We start from the raw sequence: 15569 nt of genomic DNA, 5'->3' as shown, positions 1-15569 counted from the left end.
AGAGCGCTCTTCACCTGTTCTGCAAGCGAGTTCTTCATCGGGTGTGTGTTGTGCAAACGCTTTCCCCCAGTCCGCCAGGTACTTTTCCATTTCCTTAACAGGACCTTTCAAGGAACAAATGGTTTTCATTTTTCTGAAGTCCCGCCTTCTTTATGACTCACACTTGATGGGTCCCCGCTAAAACAAAATCTGTCTGATTCAAGGCCACAAGGACTTGCTGGTATATATTCTTCTAGAAGTTTCATAGCTTTTGCATTTTGGGTTTAGGACACTGTTCAAGTTAACTTTTCAGTAGGAATGTGGCTCCGATTTCGGCTCAGGTCACGATCTCATGGTTTGTGGGATCGAACCCCGCATTGGGCTCTCTTAACTTGACTGGGCCACCCAGGCGCCCCTATGCTGTTGTGTTCTTTAAATGAAACACGTGTCTGAAATAAGAGATTTTTATATCAATTTACTTTATCCTATGCCATACAAACTTATTGGCAATTATTTTTTATAATTCCATCAGAAAGGGTTTGGGGCTTTTTTTTCCCCATGTAAAGTGTTCACAGACAGAAGGGTTGGGAAGGGTTGCTCAGTCTGCTTCTACGCTCCTTCCACTCTCGACCCCCCTCACTCCTGACCTCTCACCCCCATGCGTTACTCATTGACTCTAGAATCTGAACTTCTGTGCTTTGTTGGGACACTGTTCTGCAAAATGCACCTCGGCACACTGGGCGTATCGAAGTAGGCTCCAAATGATCCTCGTCGTGGCAAATAAACCACGCAGGGCTCCCGTGTGCCCGCTCTCGCTTTGTTTCACCAGGTCTGCAAGAGCCTGATGATAAGAAAGTGCTCAGCCTCTGCGGATGGTTTTCCATTCGTATCCGAGGCCACTGGGTGCGTGCTGCCTAGCTCACCTCTGGCCTCAGGGCGCAGCTCTGTGGTACAGGGTTCCTCCCCAAGCGCGTCTGGGTGACGCTCATTTCCCCATCCTCCGTCTGCAGACCCCGTACAGCAGGGGGGAGCTGAGCAGGCCAGCGGCTGCCAGCTAAGTGGGGGCGGCTCGAGACAAGAGTGGGAAGGTCGGGTGAGGCCAGGCGTCTGCTCCGGGACGGTCCCCAGCTGCTCCGGGCGTAAAACTCAGGGGCTTGGTTAGCGAGTTAGACCAAGTCCCGTGGAACTGAGTCACAAGGGACCAAGAATGCTTATCGTCTGCACCCCCCGATCATCACAGCCGTGGTAAAGCAGTCACCGTGCGGGTCTGTGTTGAGCCGGCGACAACCCCGGGCACTGGCAGGTGGATGGTGCTTCGCCCACTAGGTTGTGCCGAGCGCAGCTCCTCGAGTCGCTCCACCTTGGAAGGAAGGCATCGCGGTTATCCATCAGGAAACCGCGGCTCGGGTGTCCAGGGACACCCATGAAAGCTTGAACCCTAGTCTCTGTCTCCAGACCCATCAGGGTCGTCCTCTCTCAACCTTCCTACCCCACCGCAAAGATCACGGCGAAGAACCCGGCCCGTGACCACTGTGCTCGGCTCTTGCCAAAAGGAGGCCAAGTACCGGAGATCCTTCTGCCCCCCCCCCCCCCGGGGCTGCCCAGGGTCCCTCCCCCCACGTTCGTTCCCAGTCTCCGGATGTCTCACCCTGCCCTGGTGCCCTGGAGAGAGGTGCCTTCCCATTTCAGGCGACACTGACTGACTCACATCCCACCTGCCTGGTGGAAGTCGGTGCAGGGTCTCCTGTCCCTTTACCACCGCCTCTGTTGGAAAGAGCAAGGTGCCAATGTTCATAGCCGACACCCACGCGTCTTTCCTCCCACGGGGGGGGCATGCGTGTTTGTGAAATTGTTTTTGCAATTAACACATTCACCGACTCGGTGTCCCGAGCCACTAGAGGGCGGTCGCTGCCGCCGCGAGAACGCGGCATGGATCCCACAGTGTGGCCTTTGACTTTGAGTTTCTGACGCCCCCTCCAGACCGCAGTCTTCTTATCAGGGGTGATCACATCTTCTTCCTTTATAGGCTCCCACAGCACCTGGGCTGAAGCCTGTGCACACAAAGGATGTTTGGTAAATATTGACTGATTGTTCTTTGTCCAATAACTTATCCACCTATGGGAGTTCAACAAACATGCATGCTTTGGTAAAACCCCTCAAGACGTTCAAACCCAACATCTCGGAGAGTGCTCTGTACGAATAATCTGCTAACGAACCGTGCTATTTAGCTTTTTACCTTTTGAGGCACCAGTCTTGAGAGCAGGTGGGCACCTTCATGACCAAGAACCACAGGGACGCATGGGCTGTTGAGGCCACCTGTTTCCTATGGATGTTGCCTCTTTGTGATGTGACACACTTTGCTTTCAATTCCCTGGTGGATTCAGTGCTTCACGGGGTGAATGCGTGACAGCAGGGAAAAAGCAGTCCTCAAAGCATTGATGGTGAGTACAAGAAGGGTGAACAGGAGAGACGTTCGCTTCAACAATGTCCGTGTGGCACCTTTGACACAAACCAGCCGGAGTCCCTGTGAACAGCAGCCCCGGAGAGGTGACTGGCTGTGGGAAGTTTCTCCTCCATGCAGAGGACCCCCCCCTCCCCTGCACAGACACGTTCAAGGAAGCAAGAGACTCTGGTCCAGGCCATCTTGTACATTCTCTTTGTAGTTTTGATGGTCCACTATGTGGGTTTTTTGTTTTTTTTTTTTTTTTTGCTTTTGGCAAACGATGCATGTCTTTTTTATTTTTTATTAAAAAAATTTTTTTAATGTTTTATTTATTTTTTAAGACAGAGACAGACAGAGCATGAATGGGGAGGGGGCAGAGAGAGAGGGAGACCCAGAATCTGAGCCGTCAGCACAGAGCCTGATGTGGGGCTCGAACCCACAACCCGTCAGATCGTGACCTGAGCCGAAGTCAGACGCTCCACCAACTGAGCCCCCTGGGCGCCCCGAACACAATGCATTGCTGAAGGATGGCGTCTGCTTTCCATTTCTTTTGAAGTCCTTAAAAACTACTGCAGCTGAACTAAAAATTGTCTGAGGTGTGGTTGGAAAGAACGAGGCATGGCATACGGTTGTGCTTTATGAGATGTAAGATGCTTTCAATTCTATCGTTCTTACTGTGTCTTTTAGTGAAACGTCTCATAGGCCATTTAGTCTCGTCTGATGGATTAGTGCTCATTTCCAGAAAGTCAGAATCATCATCTCTAGTTTATTCTCTGACGGACTTCGAGGGGGAAGGAGGAGATGAGGTACAGCAGGGGGACAAACCGATAGCACGTTCGATCCAGAGGTTAATAGTGCGAACCCTGATCACTTACTTGGCACTTGCCGCTGGGATGCCGAGCCACACACATACGGCCTCCTCGTCCCCACCCAGGACACAGCCAGGCCCCCATATCTGGATGATTTTTCAAGCCTACTGATACAGAGGGAAAGCTGAGGTTGCCTTGCGGAGGCCCAGAGACCTGGGACTCAAAATCAGAAAAGTTGAAATGACTGGAGGCATTGTTTCCTATTAAGATGGAATTCTGGAAGAGGTTCCGGAGTGGTCCCCTCCCTCATCCCTGACCAGATGAACCTCTCTGATATTGACCCGGCATCCCGGATGGAATATTACAATGGCTTCTCCAAACCAGGACCCCAGGGTTCTGATCCCCAGCCTCAGAGCCGGCTTGTCCCAGGCTTGGTCACACTCAGCACATTCCCTCCTTCCTTCCCAAACCACCTTACGTTGTCTGGATTTTCTAAAGAAACATTTTCAGCAGCCAGGAGGGGAGTTAAGATGGAGGAGTAGTAGGAGAACCCAGGGCTCGTCTCATCCCTTGAACGCAGCTAGATTAACATCAAATCCTTTTGAACACCTAGGAAATCGATCTGAAGATTAAGAGAACAGTCTGTCCATCTAGAGGGAGAGAACATGGCAGTTACGTGGTGCGGAGACGTGAATTAGGGGAGAGGAAAGCCGAGGTGGCGTGTAATGGGGGGGGGGGAACCTTTTTCTCGGAGAGAGGAGAGAGAGAGAGAAAAAGAGAGAGATGCACGCTGGGTTCGCTCAAGAAACACACTCCCCAAAACCATTAACTGGGGAATTGAGGGGAGCTATTGCAAGTGTTTACATGCAGCAGAGCTCAAGTTCTGAGGTTTTAAAAGTCTGAGCCATCGGACAGAGTCAAGCCAGGCCCGTGGCCGCGCTCCTGGGGAGGAGAACAGAGGCCCGGGAGTGGGCGGCAGGCAGGGGGGTGTGAGGATCCCCCGGGTCCCTCTGGGAGAGAATGTTCCCCTTCCCTGAGTTCAATGGCAGGAGGGCAGATAGAGTGGTCGCAGCTTGTCACTGTGCCTCACCATAAACTCCAGGCACCTGTGCAGCCGTGCGACTGCTTTTCTGGGGCCGAACAGTGCCGGGCACAGTGCTGCGAGGTCGCGAGGCTCTCCTCTGGAGGAGGCGAGTGGGTCTCCACCTTGTCAGGTCCTTTAAGATTTGGGGTTTTGAATTCCAGCCTCACCAGAGAGAAAGCACAAGAGAGCTGTGGTGCTGGCGGGTTGACGGCAGACAGGTTGAGGGCAGGGATCCGACGGAAGCCGGGGACATAGGAGGGGAGACTGCTTGTCTGTGAGGGCTACCTGAACCGCGGCGGGTGCCTGGTCCCCTCTCTGGGAATGAGAGAGCAGGGTGTCACCGTTCCCCTCCCCCCTCCCCCACCGGCATGGTCAGACTTCAGCGAGCAGCACGGCTTCCCCAGTGGAGGGGGGAGCTGCTAACACCAAACCCTATCCCCCTGCTCCGTGCAGGTGCATTTTTACTACGACAGGTCTGACTGTGCCCCAGCACAGTGGGATTACCTCCCAGAGGACCAGCACAGGCCCCCTGCATGCATCAAGTCTACCGATCATAATTTCTTCTTTTTTTTAAGGTTATTTATTTATTTTGAGAGAGAGAAAGAGAGAGAGCATGTGCAGGAGGGGCAGAGAGAGAGAGAGAGACAATCCCAAGCAGACTTCATACTGTCAGCCAGAGGAGCCCAATGCAGGACTCAAACTCACAAACCCATGAAATCATGACCTGATCTGAGATCAAGAGTCGGATGCATAACCAACTGAGCCACGCAGGCACCCCAAGTCTACTGACCATAGAGTGTCCACAGCATCAGCTGCAGTTCTGGTGGAAATAGAACCCGGCCTTCTTTTCTTCCTTTTCCCTTCGGAACCAGGCGTATAGTCTTTTGTTTTTGTTTGTTTATTTCATTTTCTTTTTTTTGGGTAGGCTTCTTCTTTTTTTCCTTTCTTTTTCTTTGGAATTGGGTTTGTAGTTCTTTGTTTCTCTGTTTGTTTGTTTTTTGTTCCTTTTCCTTTTCTCCTTTTTTGGATCAGGCTTTTTTATTCTTATATCAGGTTTATTGTAGCAAAGCGGGGTTCACACAGCACACACCAGAAATACTTCCTGAAGTGCCAGTCTGTGCACAGTATGACCCCTTCTTAATACAGCATTACACTCAGGAGCAGGAAACATACAAGCTTTCATAATAGAAAACTATTGTATCATAAATGTAGACTTACGGAACACAGTGACTCCAGAAAGCACAATAATATTTATCATAGGAGTCCCAGAAGAAAAACAGGGAAAAGGGGCAGAAGGTTTATTTGAACAAATTATAGCTGAGAACTTGCCTAATCTGGAGAAGGAAACAGGCATTCAAGTCCAACAGGCACAAAGAACTCCTCTCAAAATCAACCAAAACAGGTCAACACCAAGACATATCATAATGAAACTTGCAAAATACAAAGATAAAGAGAGAATTCTGAAAGCAGCTAGGGACAAAAGGTCCTTAACCTACAAGGCTAGACACATAAGGTTAGCAACAGACCTGTCCACTGAAATTCAGCAGGCTGGAAGGGAGTGGTAGGAAATATTCAAAGTGCTGAACGGGAAAAATATGCAGCCAAGAATTCATTATTCAGCAAGGCTGTCATTCAGATTAGAAGGAGAGATAAAGAGTTTCCAAGACAAGCAAAAACTAGAGGAGTTTATGACCACTAACCAAGCCCTGCAAGAAATATTAAGGGGCAGGAAAGAGAGACCAAAAGCAACAAAGACTAGAAAGGAACAGAGACGACCTGCAAGAATAGCGACTTTGCAGGTAATACAATGCCACTAAATTCATATCTATCAATAATTACTATAAATGTAAGTGGGCTAAATGCTCCAATAAAAAAACATAGGGCACCAGGATGGATTAAAAAAAAAAAAGACCCATCAATATGCTGCTTCCAAGAGACCCATTTTATACGCAAAGACACCTCCAGATTGAAAGTGAAGGGACGCAAAACTATCTGTCATGCTAATGGATGTCAAAGGAAAACTGGAGTAGCCATACCAATGTCAGACAAACTAGATTTTAAACCAAAGACTGCAACAAGTGATGAAGAAGGGCATTATATCATGAGTGAGGCCTCTATGCAAGAAGATCTAACAATTGTAAACATTTATGCCCCCATCTTGAAGAACCCAAATATATAAACCAATCACAAACATAAAGGAGCTCATTGATAATAACACCATAATAGTAGGGCACTTTAACACCCCACTTACAACAATGGATTGGTCATCTAAGCAGAAAGTCAGCAAGGATACAATGGCTTTGAATGACATACTGGACTGGATTGACTTAACAGACATATTCAGAGCTTTTCATCCTAAAGCAGCAGAACACGTATCTACTTGAGTGCACATGGGACATTCTCCAGAATAGATCATGTACTGGGTCACAAACCAGGTCTCAACCAGCACAAAAAGATTAAGATCATAGCATGCATATTTTCAGACCATAATGCTATGAAACTTGAAGTCAACCACAAGAAAAAATTTGGAAAGACCACAAATATATGGAGGTTAAAGAATATCCTACTAAAGGATAAATAGATTAACCAGGAAATTAAAGAAGAAATTTAAAAAAAAACACATGGAAGCAAATGCAAATGAAAACAGTACAAAACTTTTGGGATGCAGCCGGCAAAAAGTGGTCCTCAGATGGAAGAATATAGCAATACAAGCCTACCTCAAGCAAGAAAATTCTCAAATACACAACCTTATACCTAAAGGAGCTGGAAAAAGAACAACAAATAAAGCCTAAAATCAGCAGAAGAAAGGAAATAATAAGGATTAGAACAGAAATAAATGACATAGAAATAAAAAAAAAGACACACACAGTAGAACAGATCAATGAAACTAGGAGCTGGTTCTCTGAAAGAATTAACAAAATTGATAAACCCCCAGCCAGACTTATCAAAAAGAAACGAGAAAGGACCCAAGTAAATAAAATCCCAAATGAAAGAGGAGAGATCACCATCAACACTGTAGAAATACAATTATAAGAGAATACTATGAGCAATTATACAGCAACAAATTGGGCAATCTGGAAGAAATGGATAAATTCTTAGAAATGTATAAACTACCAAAGCTGAAACAGGAAAATAGAAGATTTGAACAAACCCATAACCAGCAAAGAAATTTAATCAGTAATCAAAAATCTTCTAACAAACAAAGTCCAGGGCCAGATGGCTTCCCAGGGGAATTCTACCAAACCTTTAAAGAAGAATTATTATTCTAAAACTGTTCCAAAAAAATGAAAAACTTCCAAATTCATTCTATGAGGCCAGCATTACCTTGATTCCAAAACCAGACAAAGACCTCACTAAAAAGGAGAATTAAAGGCCAACATCCCTGGTGAATATGGATGCAAAAACTCTCAACAAGATACTAGCAAATCGAATTCAACAGTACATTAAAAGAATTATTTACCACAATCAAGTGGGATTTGTTCCTGGGTTGCAGTGGAGGTTCAATATCTGCCAATCAACCAATTCGGTATACCAGATTAATAAAAGAAAGGATAAGAACCATATGATCCTCTCGATAGATGCAGAAAAAGCATTTGACAAAATACATCATCCTTTCTTGATAAGAAGCCTCAAGAAAGTAGGGATAGAGGGATCATACCTCAAGAACATAAAGGCCATTATACAAAAGACCCACAGCTAATATCATCCTCAATGGGAAAAAACTGAGAGATTTCCCCCTAAAGTCAGGAACAAGACAGGCATGTCCACTATCGCCACTGCTATTCAACGTAGTTTTGGAAGTCCTAGCCTCAACATTTGGACAATAAAAAGAAATAAAAGGCATCCAAATTGGCAAGGAAGAAGTCAAACTTTCACTCTTTGCAGGTGACATAATACTCTGTAGAAAACCCGAAAGACTCCACCAAAAAATTGCTAGAACTGATACATGAACTCAGCAAAGTCTTAGAATATGAAATCAATGTATAGAAATCAGTTGTATTTCTATACACTAATAATGAAGCAGCAGAAAGAGAAATTAAGGAATGGATCCCATTTACAATTGCACCAAAAACAATAAGATACTTAGGAATAAATCTAACTAAAGAGGTGAAAGATCTGTACTCTGAAAACTATAGAAAGCTTATGAAAGAAATTTAAGAAGACACAAAGAAATGGAAAAACATTCCATACTCATGGATAGGAAGAACAAATACTGTTAAAATGTCTATACTACCCAAAGCAATCTACATATTCAATGCAATCTCTGTCAAAATAACACCAGCATTTTCCGCAGAGCTAGAACAAACAATTCTATTTTTTTAGTTTATTTCTTTACTTTGAGAGAGAGAGATTGTATGAGTGTGGAGGAGAAGCAGAGAGAGAGAGAGAGAGAGAGAGAGAGAGGGAGAGAGAGAATTCCAAGCAGGCTCCACACTATCAGTGCAGAGACCAACTCAGGGCTTAACTCATGAACTATGAGATCATGACCTGAGCCAAAAGCAAGAGCTGGACGCTTAACCAACTGAGCCACCCAGGTGCCCCTTGAACAAACAATTCTAAAATTTGTATGCAACCATAAAAGACCCCAAATAGCCAAAGTGATGTTGAAAAAGAAAAGCAAGGCAGGAGGCATCACAATTCTGGACTTGAAGCTACATTACAAAGCTGAAGTCATCAAGACAGTATGGTACTGGCACAAAAACAGACACATCGATCAATGGAACAGAATAGAGAACTTGGAAATGGACCCACAACTATATGGTCGACTCATTTTCAACAAAGCAGAAAGGAATATCCAACGGAAAAAAGCCAGTCCTTTCAACAAATGGTGCTGGGGAAACTGGACAGCAACATGCAAAAGAATAAAACTGGATCACTTTCTTACACCACACACAAAAATAAATTCAAAATGGATAAAAGATCTAAATGTAAGACAGGAAACCATCAAAATGCTACAGAAGAACACGGGCAACAACCTCTGTGATCGTGGCCATAGCAACTTCTTACTAGACATGTCTCCTGAAGGAAGGAAAACAAAAGCTAAAATGAACTATTAGGGGCACCTGGGTGGCTAAGTTGGTTAAGTATCTGACTCTTTATTTCAGCTCAGGTCATGATCTCACAGTTCTTGAGTTCAAGCCCTGAGTTGGGCTCTGTGCTGACAGTGTGGAGCCTGCTTGGAATTCTCTCTCTCTGTCCCTCTTCCACTCTCTCTTTCTCTTTCAAAACAGATTAATAAACTTAAAAAAAATGAACTACTGGGACTTCATCAAGATAAAAAGCTCCTGTACAGGGAAGGAAACTAAGAGGCATTAAAACTAAAAGGCAACCTACAGAATGGGAGAAGATCTTTGCAAATGACATATCTGATAAAGGTCTAGTATCCAAAATCTATAAAGAACTTATCAAACTCAATACCCAAGAAAGAAATAATCCAGTTTAGAAATGGGCAGAAGACATGGACAGACATTCCTCCAAAGAAGACATCCAGATGGCCAACAGACATGAAAAAATGCTCAACATCACTCATCATCAGGGAAATACAAATCGAAACCACAATGAGATACCACCTCATACCTGTCAGAATGGCTATCATTCACAGCTCAGGAAACAACAGATGTTGGCAAGGATGTGGAAAAGGGGGGGCCTTCTTATACTGTTGGGGGGGATGCAAAGTGGTGCAGCCGCTCTGGAAAACAGTGTGGGGGTTCCTCAAAAAGTTAAAGATAGAACTACCCTATGACCCAGAAATTGCACTACTAGGTATTTATTCAAAGGATACAAAAATACTGATTTGAAGGGGTGCATGCACCCCAAAGTTTATAGTAGCATTATCAACAATAGCCAAATTATGGAAAGAGCTCAAATGTCCATTGACTGATGAATAGATAAACAAGATGTGGCGTGTATGTATGTACAAACACACACACATGCACACACACACACACACACATACACACACACACTGAAATATTACTCAGCCATCAAAAAATAGGAAATCTTGTATGGAAACCAATTTGACAATAAATTTCATATATTGAAAAAATAAAAAAAAGAAAATAAAAAAAAGAAAAAATAGGAAATCTTGCCATTTGCAATGACATGGATAGAACTAGAGTGCATCATGCTAAGCAAAAGAAGTCAGTCAGGGAAAGAAAATACCGTATGATTTCAGTCATATGTGGGATTTAAGAAAGAAAACAGATGGACATAGGGGGAAGGGAAGGAAAAATAAAATAATATAAAAACAGAGAGGGAAGCAAACCACAAGAGACTCTTAACGATAGAGAACAAACTGAGGGTTGATGGAGAGAGGTGGGTGGGGGAGGGGCTAGATGGGGGATGGGCATTAAGGAGGGCATGTGTTGTGATGAGCACTAACTTCTACTCATGAAACCAATACAACACTACACGTTAACTAACTTGAGTTTAAATAAAAACTTGGAAGAAAAAAAGTAGAATGTTGGTTGCAAGTTGAAATCTTAAATTTTGTATCCTTCAAAATCAGATATTAAAAAAAATTTTGCTTAGGGGTGCCTGGGTGGCTCAGTCAGTTGAGCGTCCGACTTTGGCTCAGGTCATGATCTCGCAGTTCAGGGGTTTGAGCCCCGCGTCGGGCTTTGTGCCGACAGCTCAGAGCCTGGAGCCTGCTTCAGATTCTGTGTCTCCCTCTCTCTCTGCACCTCCATGTTCACGCTCTCTCTCTCTCAAAAATAAATAAACATTTAAAAAATTGCTTAAATTGTTTGGAAGCTCATGATGTTTTAATTAAAATTATTTTTTTCTAAAAAACTTTTTTCCGTAGCCAGATTTTCCTCAAACTGTATATAATGCAGTAGTCATCCAAATGCACAATACCCAGATTTATCCATGTTGGACTTTTTTCTATTCACCTTGATAGCTCTCATTTTACAAAAAGAAATAAAACAATAAAAATGCCCCTTTTACCCATTCTTCTCTCTCCCTTCCTGGAGCTAACCACCATTCTGAAGTCACTGTATATTATTCACATGCATATTCGTGAACAGTGTGTAATGTTTGTTATTGTTGTTTAAATCATCAGAAATGGTATTATAATATGCAGGCTTTTCTTCTTACATTTTATACTTAACTTCTGAAATTTATCCCTATTGATAAAAATCGGTTTGATTCATCCATTTTAATGTGGGATGCATTCCCCTATTGATGAGCAATTAGGTATATTATTTTTTGAGAGAGAGAGAACACACAGGTACATGTGTAAGAGTGGGGAAGGGGCAGAGGGAAAGAGAGAGTGAGAGAGAGAAAGAGAGAGAGAGAGAGGGAACCATCTTAAGCAGGCTCCACACCCATTGTAAAGCCAGATGTGGCATCTGATGTGGGGCTCAATCTCAAGTCCATGAGATCATGACCTGAGCCAAATCGGGTGCTCAACCGACTGAACCACCCAGGCACCCCAGTGATTAGATTATTATTATTCCCGATTTCTTCCTATCAAAACAATACACACTTGTTCCATTTACTGGGAGTTGTCAAAATGGTGGTCAAAGTAGATGTGCTAATTACACTCAGCGACTCTGAGGAAGAGTTCCTATTTCTCTATACCCTTGTCAGTATTTCATGATATGGGTACGAACCATGTGAGTGAAATGGTGTGTTAATGTCAGTTTATTTTGTAATTCCCAACTATGAGTGACACTGGGCCTCTCTCCATCCTTTACTTATGTGTCTATTTTCAAAACCATGTTTGTCTTGCTCTCGTTGGTTTGTAGAAGTTCTTTATGTATCTTTGATAGTGATCCTTTGTCAAGTACATTGGTTTCAAATATCTTTTCCTAGTCCGTGGCTTGGCTTTTTTATTCATCTGTGATGTCTTCCTGAATAGATAGCCTTCATTTTAATCGAATCAAACCTAACAACTGTACCTTCACAATGTGCACTATTTTAGAAAATCCCAAGAAATCTTTAAAGGATACAAAGTTAATATAAAAAATGGATTGTGTTTGGGGCGCCTGGGTGGCTCAGTCGGTTAAGTGTTTGATTCTTGATCTCTGCTCAGGTTGTGACCACCCAGTTTGTGGGAAGGAGCCCTTTGTCCGTCTTCATGCTGACAGCATGGAGCCTTGCTTGGGATTCTCTCCCTCCCTCTCTCTCTGCCCCTCCCCCACTCATGCACGTGCACATGTGCACATGCTCTCTCTCTCTCTCTCTCTCTCTCTCTCTCTCTTTCAAAATAAATAAACTTAAAAAAATGAATGGTGGGGGCACCTGGGTGCCTCAGTCATTTAAGCGTCTGACTTCAGCTTAGGCCGTGATGTCAAGGTTCATGAATTCGAGCCCCGCATCGGGCTCTCTGCTGTCAGCAAGGAGCCTGCTTCGCATCCTCTGTCCCCCTCTCTCTCTGCCCCTCCCCTACTTGCACCCTCTCTCTCAAAAATAAATAAACATTAAAAAAACAAGAATTGTGATTTTACATGTTAGCAACAAACAATTGGAAGTAAAAGGATCGTCCGTGAATAAAGGCAATTTTATTTATTCTTTTGTGATCTTTATGCCTGTTTTTCTCTTGCCTTACTACATCTATCAGAACCACCATGACAATGTTAAATTGAAATGAAGGTAAGAGTCCTTGCCTCGGTCCCAATCTTACGGGAGAATGTTCATTTTTCTCCACGAAGCATGACACTATGATGTTTTTTGGTAGATGCCCTTTATCAGCTGTAAAATGTTCCTCTCTACTCCTCATTGTCTAAAAGTCTTCATTATGTGTGAGTATGAACTTCATCAAATGCTTTTAAAGCACTCATTGAAATGATCACATTTTTAATTTTCACTTTCTTTAACTAATGTGGTGAATTGCATTGACTGATTATTTGATGTTAACCCTACTTTGTTTTCATTAGATAAACCCTTCTCATCCGTGGTGTGTTACTGTTTTTGTATGTTTCTGGTTCAGTTTGCGAATATTTTGTTAATATTCCTGATCTATGTTCACGATGGTCTGTCAGGGTTTGGTATTAGGTATATGTTGTCCCATAAAATGAGTTGGGAAATGGCCCTTCCTCATCTTTTTTCTAAGTTTGTCTAAGAAGGGAGCTTGCTGATAGAATCAAACAGTGAAACTACCTGAACCTGAAATTTACTTCGCAGAAAGGTTTTTTGATAGGAACTTCAAAATTTTCCAGAAAAATAAGGCTATTTAGATTTTTTTTATTCTTGTGTCCACTTGATAAATTGTGTTTTTCAAGGAATTTGTCCGTTTTATCTGAGTCATCAAATTTGTTGGTGTAGATATTAATTAATATGAATATTATTCTGAACATAACCTGATTTTCCTTTTAATGTTTGTAGGACTATAGTGATAGCCCATTTTCATTTCCGATATTAGTAGTTTGTGTTCTCTGTCATTTTTTTCTTGATTGGTCTAATTAGAAACATATCGAGGGGCGTCTGGGTGGCTCAGTCGGTTAAGCTTCCGACTTTGGCTCAGGTCACGATCTTGCAGTTCGTGGGTTCAAGCCCCGTGTCAGGCTCCATGCTGTCAGCGTGGAACCTGCTTGGGTTTTGGGATTCTCTCTCTCTCTTTCTCTCTGTCTCTGGCTCTCTCAAAAATAAATAAATAAACTTAAAGAAATGTATTGTTTTTTAACCTTTTGAGAAACCCAGCGCTGTTCATTTTTTTTCTCGTCTGTTTTTTTTCTTTTTTATTTCTGTTAGACCTTGTGATACTGTCCCAGAGGCTTTGTTTATTTCTAACCCCTTTTGCCCTCTGTTCTTCCACCGTGTGAGGGGGAAACATCTGTGAGCAAGAAAGCACCGTCTGTGAACCAAGAAGGCAGCCCCAGCAGAAGGCGACCGTGCTGGTGCCATGACCCTGGACCTCCAGGCTCCAGACCCATGAGAAATCAGCACTGTTAATAAGCTACCCCATCCGTGGGCTTCTGTTACGGCAGCCTGAGCACACTAAGGGCCGGACATGCACCCTCGTCTCCACACGCAAGTTGCCCATCGGCACACAGCACGTATGTCGGAACACGGCGGAGCCTGACACACTCATGTTTGATCACACGGCTCGTGTGGTTTCCGAGCTTTGCCGAGTGCCTGTTTCTGTGCTCCATCAAAGTCCACGGACTCGAAAATGGCCACCACCCAGTGGGGGGGCTGGTGGGTGGCCCTCTCGGCAGGTGGCCCTCACCCCATTGGCTTAGGACGATCGATCCGTGTTCACAAGTCTTCTCCCGGCATAATCATTACTAGTGCCCTGCATGCTCTGAGAAGCGTCCCAGTTTGGACAAGTCATGACACGGTCACCTCCCTAAAGGGTCTCCCCTGGCCTCGAGGCGGGTGGAGGCTGGCCCTGCTTTGACCAGGGTGTGGGGCTCTTGCAGCTGCCCTCCCGCTGGTGTTGTCTTAGCCTCCCCTGAGACGAGGAAGTTAGAACAAAGCCTCCACGGGGATTATTTGGGTGAGGTGCAGAGAGCAGGAAAGGATTCTGCAAACATTGGTGATTGATTATGAAGGGCCGGTGATTCACAGAGACCAGCAATGGAATGTGTACAGGGAGGGCGGAGGCAGGCCCGGGACACTGTGGAGGCACAGGCCTATGGTCGGACAGGGTCTCAGGTGCAGGGGCGCCAAGTGCCAGGCGGAGGTCCCCGGAAGCCCAGCCAGGGTGGGTAAGGGGAGGGACCCGGGCCCGGGTCTTTTAACTGTGTTCTTCCCTCCCCCTTGTGAGAAAATTTCCAGTGATGGTAGATCTCAGAACCAGATGCGCCGAGCCCTGGGGCTGCCATAGCAGAGGCCATCACACTAGGTGGTTCTGGCCACAGCGGGAAGTCTGCAATCCAGGCGGTACAAGCCGTGCTCCCTCCCGAGGCACTGGGGGAGGGTCCTTCCTGCCTCCTCCAGCCCTGGTGGCTGCACGCTGCCCTTGGCATTCTTGTTCTTAGCTGCATCACCTCAGCCCCCGCCTCCGTGGTCACCTGCTGTCTCCCTGCGTGTCTGTGTTTCTCTTCTTACAGGGACACCAGTCATAGTGGATGAAGGGTCACCCAGCTCCTGTCTGACCTCATCTCAACTTAAATAATTACACTTGCAATAACCCAATTCCAAATACGGCCACGCTCTGAGCTTCCAGGAAGGGTATGAATCTGGGGAGGATGCTATCCATCCTGGCACTCTTGGAAGTCACTTAGTGACAATGATTTGATTCACAGGCAAATCTGAAGCCCGAGAGCACAGGGGCTTGTCCGGCTCGGCTGGCAGGGGACCATCT

This window comes from Lynx canadensis, chromosome C2 (genome assembly GCF_007474595.2).
Source record: "Lynx canadensis isolate LIC74 chromosome C2, mLynCan4.pri.v2, whole genome shotgun sequence".
Lineage (NCBI taxonomy): Eukaryota > Metazoa > Chordata > Mammalia > Carnivora > Felidae > Lynx > Lynx canadensis.
The sequence above is the reverse complement of the archived record's forward strand: the minus strand, read 5'-3'. Positions refer to the sequence as shown.